At 32.8% G+C, this 15,643-nt stretch overlaps 1 protein-coding gene across 5 annotated transcripts in view; it reads left to right on the forward strand.

Moving 5' to 3' along the window:
- Positions 1 to 15,643, forward strand: part of LOC114328732 (potassium voltage-gated channel protein Shaw) — a 597,781-nt gene that overhangs the window by 478,862 nt on the left and 103,276 nt on the right. The gene's annotated exons all lie outside the window — the stretch shown is intronic.

Below are 15,643 nucleotides of genomic sequence, written 5' to 3' on the forward strand. Positions count from 1 at the left end.
CAATTCAAAAACAAAGGGGTTTTTGATAATGTATTGCAAAAAACTCTTCGGAATTTCATCAATCGATGTTTAAAGAATATCTACCTACCTTGGCAACATTCAAATTTTCAGTTTTTCACATAGTTTTTGAGGGTTAAAAATGGCCGATTTCGCAATTTTTAAATTTTTAATCGCTTATATGTCAAAAACTATCAACTTTAGAGAAAAGTCACTAAAGACCTTTTCTGTTTGTAATAATCCAAAAAACCTAAAAAAATTTTGTTTCATGCAAAAAAAATAATTTTAGGAAAAAAACAAAAAAAAAAAAACGTTTAAAAAAGAATGTGTGTGTACTTTGTACGCACGTAAGAAGTTATACTTCTATTATATGATTATATGATTATAAACGAAATTAATATACTTTTTATTTATATTTTATTTAAATATTAAATTAATTTATACTTACTACTTCTCAAACATTTTTATTAAAACAGTGCCAAAAAACACATTAAAAATGCCACAAATGATTTCTGAACATTAATTGTCGGAAAATTTTTTAACTAAATACGTATTTTCTGAAAATAAAATTATATAATAAATATACTTACAATCATAAAATGTATAAAAAAAATAAAAAAATAAAAGTTTCTATTGGGATTCGAACCAACTTACCACGCGGCTGGTATTTGCGTTGTATTGGGATTCACCCGCATTAAAACTTCGCCACAGAGACAGCTTGTCATTATGTGCGAAGATCGTCTAACTAAACAGATTAACCTTTTGACATTTTTAACTTATGTAAATCAAATTATTTTGATTTTGAATTGAAATGATTTAGAATTGAAAAAATACAACAAAACATAGAGTAAGAAGACAATATATTAGGTGAATATTGATAGAAATTTTGATGGTAATCAAATTATGTAAATAAAAGTATTACATACTACTTATGTATTTTGGTAGGTTCAAGGTAGGTATCGGAGCCCGTATAACGACTAATAAATTTCGCAATCACTTGCGTTGTGCAAAGTGGCTATGTTCAAATATCATAACAAAATTTGATCAACTATTTATAAAACACTTACCAGTGAAAGATTCTTTAGCTTTGAATAAGCGAGATCTGCGGCACTCATACTAGGCACAGTTTGATGAGCTTTCACATTGGCATGCAACAATCATCTCTTCTATGTAAATAAGTCCAAAAATATAATATGAAAACTATTTAAAAAGGCAGTATAACCATTAACTAACTTTTTGTTTGTTGTTTCTCTTCCTACAAATTTTAAAACGCAACAAGCATACATTATAACCAAACCATGCACAGTCCCACAGCTGTGCCACAGCTGCCATATTGGATAATTTTTGTCATGTCATTTGAACATCCAATCAGAACAAAGTTATAATGCGCATGCGCCCGGTCGCTAGGTTTTCCCATATAAAATTTCACCGTCATTACGCCCGTAAAGAAGTATAACTTCAAAAATTTTTGACCACCTTTTGGTCCTGGCAACATGCAAATTTGTTAAAAGGAGTCCTTTTTGAGTAAGATTGTGCAAAAAATCCCAATTAGAATATTTTTCCTAGCGGATGCGCAGTGACTTTCTGGACTATGTACTGTAAATCACAAAAATAAGTTCTTACTATCTGAGCTGTTATTATACCGTAGTGCGTACGATCGCGATGTTGCCAGGCAATTAAAATTTCTCAACATTAAAATACAGGTATGTATATGGAAAACAATGTTATCTTTTTTTTGGAAACGGTTAACTTTAGAAAAAAAATGTTATAGGACCTTTTTCTTCTAAATTGTGTATTCTACCGATACCTTAAAGGAACGCACTATTTTCCGGGACACCCTGTATTATGATCCCTTGCTTAGGCGATATACCTCTTCAACGTAGGTGATTATTGTGTGGTCGTGTGGTGATGAGTTCTGCATTGTTTTCTTGTACCAAGACTGCCACAAAAGTACCAGTTCCTTCAGTAACAAGCGGTTTCTTTCAAAATTTTGGCTATTTATCTTTTGGAAAACGTTTTAGATCCTCACCTAGGAGCAAATATCATTGTGCAATGATATTACATAGAAAGTCACAGCAAATCAATCTCCCCCTTTTCTTGTAGTTCGACGCAAAAGTTTTAATATCGGAGTATACGAATGTGCTGAAGGAATATAGTCCAGGGTAATAAGGGGTTTTCCATGATACTCGAGCAGCCAGGGTACTGGAGCGTTTTTTCGACAGGTAACACCAATAAGAGAAAATTGTAACTATTTCCTGTGTGCGATCTGGCGGCCATTTTTATTTATAAACAATTAAGTGTCAAAAAATGGCATTTTTTCCTTTTTTTCCCAATTAATGGAAAACAGTGAAACTTATGGTTTTTTTAGTACAAATATCTTTGAGATTATGTAAAAGCTTTAAAATGTCGTATTACAAAGTTTGATATAGTATTTTTACTACAAAAGCGATATTACGTAGGTCAAAATTTTTGACGTAAGAGAACTGTCAAAACATTAGAATGTGACTTTTCATTATTGCCATGTTTATAATAAATATGACAATAATGAAAAGTCACATTCTAATGTTTTGACAGTTCTCTTACGTCAAAAATTTTGACCTACGTAATATCGCTTTTGTAGTAAAAATACTATATACTTATTTATTGTTAATATAATTGCGAAAAAGGTCGGAATTGCAAAAAAAATTAATTTCGCAATATCTATTGAAAAATTAGTGTACAGCTTTGAAATTTTTGTCATATAAGTGTTCTTTGGTGCTTAATATGTGATAAAAATTTCAAAGCGATTCATTCAATTGTTTAAATTTTATTCAAATTGTTTATCCCAGAGAGCATTTTTTTTCCAATAACATAAGTCAGAAAAAAATGACGTTAGAACCATTCCACAGGTGTCAAATGAAAGAGCATGAGCTATATTTTCAACTTGGTTTAAAAAAGCGAATAAAAAATGCATTTATTAGTAATAAATAATTATGCAAAGGTACCGTAAATCTTTCCTTATAAACTTTTTATTTGTTATAAAAGAAATTATATACAGGGTGTTTCATTAATAATTGTCCATATAGTAACTGGAGAAACCTTAGCACAAAATACGAAGATTTAACCTAAAACACTTAAATAAAATGTGATTCCTAACTGAGTTACAGGGTGTTATATCTAAAAATTTAAAAGTTATTTTTGCTCAGCATTTGAAAACTATTCGACGTATACTTTTTATACTTGGCAGGAAGTATAGGTATTGTACAAACTACTAAATTATGTTAAACAAACGTTTCTTTCTATTACCAGAGGCGTACGACGCGGGAAAGTGAATGGTTGACCCTTGCCAAATTCTACGCCACTGGCGGAATTGCCATTTTAGTTCAATTTTTGGATTCTCCATTACTTTCTATGAAAACAATATACTCTTTATTCGTAACGATAAAGTCATTAGTTTTCGAGATCTTTGAAGTTAAAAATGAAACGACACGGTTATTTTAATTAATGTATTGTGTCGCTTCATTTTTAATTTCAAATATTCTCCTTTTCATGAACATTTTTCAGTGCGTCACAAATTATAGAAAAAAAGGTAAGTCCGTGATAATACACATTTATGACATTTATTCTAACGTGACATTTTAGTTAAATCTGACAGTTGTCAAATTTTATTTTCAATTTGGAATAAAACCAAATCAATTTTGTCTATTGCATTTATAAAATGGTATTTTCTTTCATTTGGATAGTCTTATAAATTGTACAGATTATATTGATAATAGTATTATTTTATTTAATAAATAATTCTTTTTTGATTATGGCGCCATCTATCGACAAGTAGAATAATCACCAAACTAGAATAATTACCAAAGTATTCACAGACGTGCCTTTTTTTCTGTCACATACAATTTAATGCGTTAGAGAGAAATCGAAAAACTGTGACGCACTGAAAGATGATCATGAGAAAAAGAATATCTCGAAAACTAATCATTTTATCGTTATGAATGAAGAGTATATTATTTACATAATAAGTATTGAAAAATCAAAAAATTACACTAAAATAGCAATTTCATCAGTGGCGTAGAATTTGGGAAGGGTCAACCAGCCACTATCCCCTGTCGTACGCCTCTGGTAGTAGCTAGAAACGTTTATTTATCTTAATTTAGCAGGGTGTACAGTACCTACATTTTCTGCCAAGTATGATAAGGATACGCCAAATAGTTTTTAAGTACTGGGTACAAATAATTTTTAAATTTTAATCATATGAATCATATTATCATAAATTAATCAAAATAACTGTGCCGTTTCATATTTAACTTCAAATATCTCGAAAACTAATGACTTTATCGTTACCAATGAGGAGTATATTATATACGTAGAAAGTATTGGAGAAACTAAAAATGGCACTAAATTAGTAATTCCACCAGTGGCGTAGAATTTGAGAAGGGTCAACCATTCACTATCCCCTGTCGTACGCCTTTGGTAGCAGCTAGAAACGTTTGTTTATCCAAGTATGGAAAAGATACGTCAAATAGTTTTAAAATGCTGTGCAAAAATAGTTTTTAAATTTTTAGATAAAACACCGGTAACTCGGTAAGGAACCACATTTTATTTAAGTGTTTTAGGTTAAATCTTAGTATTTTGTGCTAAGGTTTCTCCAGTTACTTTATGGACAATTATTAATGAAACACTCTGTATATTTATTACAATCTTTTATCAATTATGATATAAACAGCATTACTTGGTAGTTGTGCACTTAAAACAGGGTAAAAAAGTTATTTTTTTTTGGAAAAAGTTATTCAAAAATTTATAAGGAAATATTTACGATACTTTTGCATAATTATTTGTTACTAATAAATGCATTTTTTATTCACTTTTTTAACCAAGTTGAAAATATAGCTCATTCTCTTCCATTTGACACCTGTGGAATGGTTCTAACGTCATTTTTTTCTGACTTATGTTATTGCAAAAAAAACGCTCTCTGAGATAAACAATTTGAATAAAATTTAAACAATTAAATGAATCGCTTTGAAATTTTTATCACATATTAAGCACCAAAGAACCTTCAATTGACAAGAATTTCAAACTTGTACACTAATTTTTACGATAGTAATTGCGAAAATATTTTTTTTGCAATTCCGACCTTTTTTCCCAATTATATTAACAATAAATAATAATAATAATAATAATAATAATAAAGGCCTTTATTCATTCTATAATATTATTCACATAATGAATATTAGTTTAAAAAAAAGCTCCAGGCGAGTTTCAGTTCAGGAGATGTATAATGCGGGGCAGAATACATGTCCTGTCTGTTCAGCTAACCTGGGCAAAACAAATAATAAAAAAAAATATCTAGGATTATGTATAATAGGTTACCTACTAACATTTAAATAAAAATAAATCAAAATGTAACATTAATTAACTTTAGTTTACCAATATGCGCTTTGAATGTAAGCTCTACTCATACCATGTCAGCCAACTCTACCTATGCAATATTTCCTAATTTTTCAATAACGAACCTTCTAAATTTGTTTTGAGTAAAATTAGTACCAGTAGTATATTTATTCATAACTTGGGCTATTTGATATGTAAAAGACCGCTTGTATTGCTGTGTACGATGATAAGGAATAGAAATGGTGTTTTTATGTCTTATGTTAATATTGTGTACATCAGTACGGAATTTTATTTTATTATAGAGATACGGGGGGGTTTTGAAAATAATAATTTTTTGGAATTGACCAGCTGAATGTACATGTCTTCTATGTTTCATACTTAACCACCCTGTTTCTTTAAGTTTGTAACTAATTGCTTGATATCTACGGATACCATGTATCAAACGCAGACAAGAATTTTGCATTTTTTGTATCCGATAACTGTCACGTTCTGTGATACAGGAATTATAAATGGTATCACAGTAATTAAAGTGTGATAACACCAAAGTATCACAGAGTAATTTTTTTAATTTTTTAGTAAATATATGACGAGATTGGAATAAAAACTTCAGGTTCAAATAACTTTTCTGCAAACACTTGGCCACATGACCACCAAATCTTAGGTTTTGATCTATATGTAAACCTAAGTTTTTCACAGTTTCCTTAAACTCTATTGAAGAATTATCGATGGTGATCATGTGAGCAAAGTCTCTCAGAAAGGTTTCTCTCCGCGCCGATGAACCAAACACTATGCCTACCGACTTGTTGTTATTAAGTCGAAGACAATGGCTAGTCGAAAACTGATAAACTCTTTCTAAATCATAGTTGATTGCTGCCACTGCCTGTTCAGACTCATCAGGCTTAAAAGATAAATATATTTGAGTATCATCAGCAAAATAGTGTTGGTTACAAGAGAGAAAGTTTGCAGGAAAGTTTGAAGTGTAAATACTAAACAATTTGGGACCCAAAATAGAGCCCTGTGGTACCCCTTTATTTGTATTAAGATAGTTTGATGTTCTACCGTTGTAATGAACAGCTTGACTTCTATTACTGAGATAACTAGATATCATATCCGATGCCCGCTGAGACATACCAATATACTTAAACATTGAAGTTAATAGCGAATGATCAAGCGTATCAAATGCTTTCGAGTAATCCAGAAGTATCAGCACTGTGATTAAACCATTATCGCAGGCATCAAATATGTCATCAGTTATCTTTAACAAGGCACAAGTACAGCTGTGATCCCTTCTGAAACCAGACTGATTTTCTGGTAGAACTTTATGTTGACTCAAGTGAACCTGTAGTTGCTGATTTAGAATTTTCTCTAGTATCTTTGAGAAAGTGGGCAGTATACTAATTGGTCGGATTTCGTTATATCCTGTCGGATTAGTTGTTTTCGGTACCGGTATAATTTTTGCAACTTTCCACATTGACGGGAACTCGGCTCTTAGAATGCAAGCATTAATAATGTGTGTCAAATAAGGCAATAAAAAGGGAAGGCACATATTAATTGTTAGTATATTTATTTTATCATATCCGGTAGCAGCACTCTTTATACTTTTAATGACATTTAAAACGTCACTTTCTTCAACACATGAAAAATTTGCTTCCACGTCCACACGACAATTATGACTATAAAAGTTTTTAAGTGTTAAATTAGGATTCATATTGGGAACACAATTTATAAAGTAGTCATTCATTGCCGAAATATCACTTAAATTTTCTGACAGTTGCGTATTGTTTTGAGTTTCCCTACCAAGACCTATAACTTTTAAGGATTTCCAAAGATCCTTCCCGTTTTTATTATCCAATTTTTTTGAATAGAAAGCCTTTTTTTCTCTTCTGACAGCTAAAGTAAACATATTTCTAATTGATTTGTATTCCTCCCAAGTTTGGATGTTTTTGTATTTCTTGTATAAACTCAATACTTTGTCCCTTTCTTTTTTCATAATACGTAAAGTGTCAGTCATCCATGGTGCATAATTTTTCGAAATTTTATAGGTTACATAGGGAGGATGACGATCCAGTAAGCATATTATATTATTGGTAAGAAACTCGACTTTATCATCAAGACCCTCAATATCAAAAATATTTCGCCACGGTAGAGATTGTAATTCCTCATAGAATACGGTCTGATTTATCGCCTTAAAGTTTCTTACAGTCTTATAAACAATTTCTTTCTTTTTAATCTCTATATTTATATTAGATATCAACAACTCGTGGTCACTAAAATCAACACATTCCACGACAACATCAAGAATTGTTCTTCGTTTTGTAGTTAAAATATAATCAATTAGGGTTGCCGTACTAGATGTAATTCTAGTCGGCTGATCTATGACTTGATGTAACCCCATTGTTTCAAAAAAATCACAGACAGCTCTAGTATCAGGGCAATCAGTATTTAACAAATTAACATTGAAGTCACCAGTACAATAAAATGTTTCAATCAACGGCAAAACATCAGATAGAATATTCTCAATCTCGTCAAAAAAATGTCGGACATTAAATTTAGGTGGTTTGTATACAACACAGAATCCATATGATTTATTACTTACGAACAATTCCAAGCAAAGGTGTTCAATACTGTTATTATTTGTTTGTAGAACTTTATATTTAATTTGAGATCTAACATAGAATGCCACACCTCCCCCATTTCCATTTCTATCCCTTCTTATCACATTATACCCATCTATACCTATATCCTTGTCGGTAATGAAATTTGTAAGCCAAGTTTCACTAACTGCTAGTACATCAAATTTTTTTAAGAGAACACAGTTTTTGAATTCAATAAAATGTGCAGTCAGTGATCTTACATTAATATGACCAAAAGTAATCATAATATAAAAAGAAGAATTTATTTATATCTAATTTAATATGAGAATAATAATTATATCGCACTAATAGGTAGAGGCATAATATTTAAATTTGTAGAACTGTACATTTATTTTTACAATAATAAATAAACAGAAACAAGTAATTAATGGGAAAACAAACAAAAAAAAACTAGGACTCTACGTAAAGTTTGTGTTTTTGATTGTCAAAAATGGCACATAGTTGGCCCCACAGCTCAACTTTTTGTTAATAGCAAGAAATCAACAAATAAATTTTTTTACTCACTGGTTAAATTATGATTTAGTCTCCCATATCCAAACTCGTGATTTGTTTCTTTTCACCACCGACACTTGCAAAAATTTGGCCTTTCCACGACCAACAGCACTTATAGCCAAACTTGTCACACGCGTATTTATAAAGAGCTTGATTTTCTCTTGTGAGGAGTTCCATCATAACAAGTCCACTGCCTTTCAATTTTGTTTTATTTGTGAACACTAGATCACGCTTCCACTTGTTTATAAACATAACTGCCGTTGGTCGAGGTTTCCTTTGACTGACAGCTCGTTCTTGTTTTTTGCCAATTCGATAGCAAAAATTAATATCGTTTTCGGATATTTGTATGTTTAATTTATTACTAATGATTTTTGCTACCTGTTGATGTAGTTGTTCTTCACTCTCTGGAATATTGTTAAACACAATACCGTTTAGCAAGTAGTTCTGATGTTGATATTCCATCCTTTTTTTAGAGGAATTAGACGTGTCTCTTAGTTTTTCTATCTCGCTTTTGATACTGTTAAGGGATCTATTAAAATTATCTTCCAGCATTTTAATTCTTTCTAAGATATTCTTACTACTGGAATTGGGTTTGGAACTCTCATCCATATTTTGTTCTCCTATAAGCGATTTTAGTTCCTCAATGCCACCTTTCACGTCAGATTCTAGTCGTTTAACCTGACTTTCAAGTTGCTGTTGCTCCTTCTGTTGTTGACGGGTTTTTCTTATATTTTCGGTCATAATTACTTGATGAAGACCAAATATCATAAATTTTAACTATTAACAAATATTAACCACTACTTTTCACAATTATATACAGGAGCCAACCTAGCACAACCTACACTTACAGCGCCATCTTGTCTGTATTTTTTATTAAATGAGTATAATGATTAAATGAGTATATCAAACTTTGTAATATGTCATTTTAAAGCTTTTTCCATAGTCTCTAAAATATTTGTACTAAAAAAAACATGAGTTTGACTGTTTTCCATTGATTTGAAAAAAAGGGAGAAATGCCATTTTTTGACAGTTAATTGTTTATACATAAAAATGGCCGCCAGATCATACGCAGGAAATAGTTACAATTTGTTACTATAGGTATTACTTGTAGAAAAAACGCTTCAGTACTCTGGCTGCTGAAGTGTCACGAACAGGGTATTTTTTGTCTTATTACCCTGGCCTAATATAAGAAATTTAGAAATGTGTTAACCTCATCCACAATTTGCTAATGACACTAGGGTGTTTAATTTAGATGAAACAGCCACATAAACTGTAGACAAACCTCAATGAATAGTGCTGAAAAATGCACAAATGCTACAAGTGGAGGAAAAGGCACTGACGCTATTACAGAATTAATAATTTCTGCATCTGGCAGCGCTATTTCATCAGTGATGATTTTTCCCCGTGTCCATTTTGAGAAGCAAATGACTCCTAGGAGCATGTCTAGGTATACTAGGCTTAGCCATCCCTTCTGATTGGAAGTCATCAGGACTATTTGTGGAAGTTATGATTCATTTCATTCACTATACCTGCGATTCTGGAGAGAACCCTGCTCTCTAATTTATTACAACTTAGAAAACTATTTGTTTCTGGAAGCTCTCATGTTATGCAAGGAAAATAGCGTTTCAGTTTTGACTTTATTTCCCCATTCACCCAATAAAATGCAACTACTGGATATTATAGTAGAGGAGGAAAGTATGCTAAATGTGCAGTCACTCGAGCGCTTTGGGGATCTATTGGGCTGTGAAGAGTAGGTTCTAAAACCAAAAAAAGTTAAGTAAAGTTTTCCATTTTAGGGGGGACTTTCCATTTTTAATTTAAATTTCCATTTCCAGCAATCGTTTTTTCCGATTATAGCGACATTTATCCATAATTCGAATAAATTTTTCAAATAAAAGTTACTTATTTTTACGTAAGGAATCCGAATCTACAATAAAAAATGGTGGCTCCTATTTGAGATTTTAAAGTAACCCCCACCCCACCTCCGTGGGGGTCGTGTTTGGTGCCATTCGATAGATTTTTCAAACATATTGAATAAGTGTATTTTTCAGTTTTTCGATCTGATGTTCATTTCGCGAAATATCGCGGGATTCGTATTTAAAACTTTAAATTTATTCCCCACCCCTCTGCGTGGGGAGTCGTGTTTGGTATCATCCGTTAGATTTTTGACAAATATTAAGCACGTATTTTTTAGTTTTTAGATCTATCGCTCATTTCGCGAAATATTCGCTTTTTTCTTGTGAAATTTTGTGACTCGCCCATTTCCTTACGTCCCGCCCAAATCGTCAGATTTTTGAAATATACACTGTTTTGCTTGTACAGTAAAACCTGTGTTATCGGCCACCTGTCAAAATCGGCCACCTGTACTAACGGCCAATTTCAAAATTCACCAAACAAATTATATGTCGATTCCCTTATTTATTATCTGGTATTTACGGCCACCTTTATAATACGGACACGGCCATATAATCACATATTTTTAAAAGCACATTTTATAGAAATTTACCTGTTAATGTCGGCCAAATATTTTTGTCAACTTGTTGATAGAAATTCCCAGTAATCTATTTAATACCTATTGTACCTACCTAAAAAGGGATTAAATAATTGGACCGCGTTATGTAATAACGGATTAACCGCCAAAAGTCCAAAATCGAGATATTAGTGCCATCTTGCAGCTAGGGTGCAAATCTATGTATAAAAATATGTTTTTTGTAAAAAAAATTTAAAAAAAGATGTTTTTAAATGCCTGTATTAAGCGACATTTTTTATTTTATTAAAAAAAATCTCGTTTCGTTTCGTTTCGCTTGAAACAAAACAGTTATCGTGGTTCGGACATATGGCGAGAATGAGTGAAGGTAGAACTGTAAAGAGGGTATGGAAAGCGGCATCTGACAACAAACGAAGAAGAGGCAGGACAGCAAGAACGTGGAATGCAAATATTGGAAAGGATTGCGGAAAAAGAAATATTGGGTGGAGAGAAGCAGAAAGACTAGCTACCGACCGAAAGGCATGGAGACGTCTCATTTCTCCACTTACCTCGACACCGTAAGGTACAAGAGGACGGCTTAAGTAAGTAAGTAAAAAAAATCTCACACTAGGATTTGTAATATCGAACTAAACGCCAATAATGGTACATAATCCATTGTCATAAACAAAAATCCGCATCTTTGTAAGTGTAATAACGAATCAAGCGCCACGAATAGTCGGTTAATTCTTTATTACAAAACATAACATATTTACTAACGTTTAAGATATCGAATTAAAAGACATCCTTTGTAAGGTAACATCAGAATAAGCGCCAAATATGTCTCTTAATCCGGTATTCGGATCTTAACTCATGCATCTTAAAAAATCATTAACGAATTAAGCGACATTTGATCGAATAACTTTTAAAATATAAATTATTTTTAAAAATTTTAAACACATGTAAAAGTCTATTTACATTTGCATTAATATATTAAATATGAAACATGTCAATACTATATTTTAGAAATAGTACCAAAAACAAATTTAAAATCTTTAAACCGATTTATCTCAAAACTACATTTTGGCGCTTAATCCGCTATTACATAACGCGGTCCAATTAGGGTCGGTGTGGTGGTCATAAAATGTCATAAAAGAGGAAATGTTTGTCACTATTTATAAGTACGGTTTAAGATTACAAAAGTTGACCGAAAAATATGGTGTTGTAAAAACTCAAATTATCAAAGGACATTATAAAAAAATGAGTGAATTGAAAAATTCGTCAACAAAGCTTAACATCCCCTTTTTTTCGTAGTATTAGTAGTCCGTTCATATATAGAATTATATTTGCTTTTAATAATAAAATAAACAAAGTTCCAATTATCTTTTATGTATTTGTGGACTACACAAACTGGCAATACCGGCCACCTTTCTATATCGGCCAATAGTTCGTTCATTTTTAGTGGCCGTTACTGACAGGTTTTACTGTACTTAACTTCTTCTTCTTAACGTGCCCTATCAAGTCCCTTTGACGTTGGCGATTAACATGGCGAAACTGTCTCTGTCTCGAGCTATTCTAAATAGGTGATCTGCTTTCTTTATTCCTGTCCACTCTCGGATATTCTTCAACCAAGAGGCCTGCTTTCTACCAATTCCTCTGCGTCCTTCGATTTTACCCATCATAATGAGTTGAAGAATATTATACCGGTCTCCCCTTACTACGTGTCCAAAATAGGCCATCTTTCTATATTTGATGTTATCAAGCAGCTCGCGGGTAGCATTTGCTCTCTTAAGGACTGTCACATTTGTCAGCATAGCCGTCCATGGTATTTTTAGAATACGTCTGTGCAGCCACATTTCAAAGGCCTCCAAACGGTTAATGGTGGATATTTTTAATGTCCATGCTTCGACACCGTACAAGAGGACTGACCAAATGTAGCATTTAATCATGCGCTTTCGAAGTTGAAGTTGCAAGGTATCATTACAGAAGAATGACCTCATTTTTAAAAATGTCGTGCGGGCTATCTCGATTCTACATTTTATCTCTTTATCTGGATCTAGTTGTTCAGTAATATGGCAACCAAGATATTTAAAACTGGGTACTTATTATTAATTATATGACCATCAACATATAACCGTGAATCTTGATGGGCCAAACGGCTAAATAGTCTAAATACCATGTATTTTGTTTTTGAACAGTTTATATTTAGGCCAAACTCTCTTCCCACTGTGTCAATGGCATCTAAAAGGTGTTGTAATCCATTCATATTATCACTTAAAATAACTGTATCATTATATCTGCATAAGTACTTAACTTACCTTATTTTAATCTGACGATTTCGAGTATTTCTAAGGATTTTTTTTTCGGCCCCCCTTAACGAACTCCCCTGTGTTTAGAGCCAATATATGGTAGAGGTACATCTACAGGGTACCAGGTTTCCCTGGGGCTCCCTTGGGCTCCCCTACCATTACTAGCTTTAAGACTTGTCAGATTTATTATAGTGCAGCTCTTGACTCTTGTTTGATGTAAAACCCTCGGAAAACAGCATAAATCTATACAACAGCATCCTCCTTGAACACAGCTCATTCAAAAAGTATGACACATTCTAATATAATTTCACAGATTTCTTGTGCAAAGTGCACAAGTAGAAGTTCTCTTACAAGTAGAAGAAGAAACCACTTCAAATTATATAAAACTCAGTGGCCTTGATCCAGCAGCTGACCCAAGTCAAGTTTTCCTCTCTTCTGAAGATTTTCGTGGTTATCCATATGCAGGAGAACGAAAAATTGATCGAAAGTCGAAGAAGACAGGCAGAAGAAGCTAAAAGAACTCCAGAAGTGAAAGCCATTGCATAAAAGAAGAAGACAGTTCCACTTTCCATGAAAAAGGCAAAAAAAAACGATCTGTTGTTTGGATCCAAGAACAAAAGATCTGCACAAATAAAGGACGTTGATTCATCAGAGGATGACGATGAAGATATTCAATGTGTAAATACAGACGACAATATCAACATGGATGATGATTTATTTGCTGTTGAGCTTGAACACTTTGAAAAATTGTTTGATCTTCCTGCTTTAGATGATTATGTCTTGGTTAAATTTAACACTACGAGCCATACAAATTCTACATTGGTCGAATCACCAAGATGAGAGATCATGAGGGAGATTACGAGGTCAAATTACTATGATTCCGTCAATGAAACAACTTTGTGGAGCCCCCTAAGCATGACACTGCTTCGGGTAATGGCACAGACATAAAGATATTTGTTTACTCCGTGGCGTTACAACCTTTCGTGGGTTTTAGCCGACTCGACAACATGTTTCCACTGTTCTCTGTCTTGAGCAATCTCCATCCAATTCTCCACGGCCACAGTGTTCAGGTTTCCTGCTATATTATGCAGTCGAGGGCGTCCACGTGGTCTTCTTCCAGTTGGAACTTCTCCCATGCCAGCCTTACTATTCTTTCGTCACAATGTCTTCTGAAAAGGTATCCTGCCCATTGGAGTGTTCTGGTCTGGGTATACTTCTTCGAGCTCTTTGTTAGTCCTTATCCTATACTGTGCTGCTGCTTTATCAACCACAGGCCCAGACATAAATATGCACAAGCATTTCTTGCAAATCTGTATATCTCTGATATTAATTTTAGTATGGTATAGCTAGACCCAAACCCAGACATCCAAAGTGAAAGTTATCCTCCAACACCAAATTGTTCTATATGGTCCACATATTGTTCAGTAAAAAGTTACACCATTTTGAGCGACCGGTTTGGGGGGGGGGGAGATGGGGTAAAAGTCGGTAATTTAGTAGTTTTTTAGGTTTTTGTCAATATTTCTAAAACTATGTGGTTTAGCATGAACAACCTTTTATACAAAAATGTACTACATTCAATTTGAAATAAAAAAGGCCCTATGCATAATCCTTCTAAAATGAACAGTTGCCAAGTTACGGAGACCTAACCCAGACATACAAAGTAAAAGATTTCCTCCAACACCAAATTGTTCTATATGCTCCACATATTGTTCCTTAAAAAGTTACACCATTTTGAGCGTCCGGTTTGGGGGGAGATAGGGGGGAAGTTGGTAAATTAGTAGTTTTTTTTTTTGTTTTTCAACAATATTTCTAAAACTATGGTTTAGCACAAACAATGTTCTACACAAGAGTGTTGTACATAAAATTTAAAACAAAAAAGGTCCTATACATAATTGTTATAAAATCAACGGTTACCGAGTTACAGAGGGTGAAAAGTGGAGGTTTTCGATACTTTTCATATTTTTTGGGCAATTTATTACTGATGAAATAAATTTTATTAAACAGGATTGTGTTTTGTAAATAAAATTTACTATTTTAGTGGCCGATGGTATGTTAGTGATAAGCCCTTGTCAACCTCACCAACCAAAATTATCATCAATTGCCCAAATAATAAAAAAAGTATCGAAAACCTCCACTTTTCACTCTCCGTAACTCTGGAACCGTTGATTTCATAACAATTATAGTCCAGGGTAATAAGGTTTTTTCCATGACACTCGAGCAGCCAGGGTACTGAAGCGTTTTTTCGACAGGTAATACCTATAAGAACAAATTGTAACTATTTCCTGCGTAGGATCTGGCGGCCATTTTTATTTATAAACAATTAACTGTCAAAAAAAGGCATTTTCCATATTTTTTCA

This window comes from Diabrotica virgifera, chromosome 7 (assembly GCF_917563875.1).
Source record: "Diabrotica virgifera virgifera chromosome 7, PGI_DIABVI_V3a".
NCBI lineage: Eukaryota > Metazoa > Arthropoda > Insecta > Coleoptera > Chrysomelidae > Diabrotica > Diabrotica virgifera.